This window comes from Lepus europaeus, chromosome 18 (assembly GCF_033115175.1).
Source record: "Lepus europaeus isolate LE1 chromosome 18, mLepTim1.pri, whole genome shotgun sequence".
NCBI classification, from domain to species: domain Eukaryota; kingdom Metazoa; phylum Chordata; class Mammalia; order Lagomorpha; family Leporidae; genus Lepus; species Lepus europaeus.
Genome location: NC_084844.1, coordinates 70,053,204 through 70,054,479, shown reverse-complemented (window position 1 = coordinate 70,054,479; position 1,276 = coordinate 70,053,204). Strand labels below are relative to the sequence as shown.

The following is a 1,276-nucleotide window of genomic DNA, read 5'->3' as shown; positions in this document are numbered from 1 at the left end:
CTGGTGCACACAGGCCCACAGGTTGCAAGCAGGCGGGTGGGGTTAGGCGGTGGAAGGAATGCACCTGCCATGGGATGGGCATGGCCGTCGTTGGACTTGGGGGTGGTGCTAGCTGGTGGTGGCAGTGGCAGTGTCCAGGCAGTGGTCAACATAGGTGTCATAGGCAAGCAGACCTGGAGGCCTGAGCCTTGGGGGATGCACAGGCCAGAGGGCTGCCCTGTCTCTCGGGGTATCAAAAGGGCATGCAGGTGGGAGCTGGGGGCTGGGTGGCGCATGAGGCGACTCTACTTGGCCGCAGGCAGCTCAGCTTTCTGGCTTCCAGGCCGCTGATCTGGGCACGGGTCTAGAAGGTGAACAGGATGGTGATCTCTGCCGACTGCGTGGCCGGCTTGGGCAGCTGTGCTTCCACAATGAGTGTACCCTCAGGGGACAGGGAGGAGGAGACCAGTGTGGGGTCCACGCCAGGGGGTAGCTTGCACTTTTGGGTGAAACAGCGGGAGATGTAGCCGTGCTGGTCCTGTCGCTCTTCGTGTTTGCCCGTGATGTCCACCACACCATCCTTGGTCTTGACCCTCAGCACCTCGGGGTGGGGGCGAAGTGGTTCATGTCCAGGGACACGCGCCAGGGGTCGGACTAGTACTCAATCTCTGAGACCCTGCTGCTGAACTGCCGGCTGAGCTCACGGCTGTGGGCAGGAGTGGCCACGGCAGGGGCCTCGGCGGTGGGCAGCCACCGCAAGTAGCCCGGCCAGCCTCTGCCGCGGAACCACTGCTCCCACTCCTTGGGCAGTCGGGGCAGCCAAAGGCCTGGTTGAAGAGGCGGCTGTGCGCAGGGTACCAGTCGTGGAAGGGATCCCAGCTGGGGCTGCGCAGCAGCGAGAAAGGCGCTCGGTCATGGTGGCGGTGCATGGGGCAGGGCGCAGAGAAGAGGTCTTTTTTTTTCCGGAAGTAAAGAAAACCAAGATTTATTTATTACCATGGCCCTAACTACTTGTGGGCGAGTCCGTCTGCACAGGGAATGGGCCATTCGGGATGGCTGACGCCCTGAAGGGCAGCTGTGGGCTGCGTCCAAAAGGAGCCGCCTCCGGAATTAGTGCCCAGTAAGTCTCTGTGTGGGAGCCATGTGTGATTGCTTCTCACTCCCTGCCAGGAAGCCCCATGGAGCCAGGCACTGCGCTAGGACCACTGCGAAGCTGTCAGAGGGAGGGAAGCCTGCCCAGGAGAAGAAGTGGTGGGAGGGGCTGCAGGGGGAGCTCTGGGAGGTTAAGGGGGACGTG

At 62.4% G+C, this 1,276-nt stretch overlaps 1 pseudogene; it reads right to left on the bottom strand.

Moving 5' to 3' along the window:
• Nucleotides 1–232: 232 nt before the first annotated feature.
• Nucleotides 233–908, bottom strand: LOC133746976 (heat shock protein beta-1-like; annotated as a pseudogene).
• Between the last annotated feature and the right edge of the window lie 368 nt (nt 909–1,276).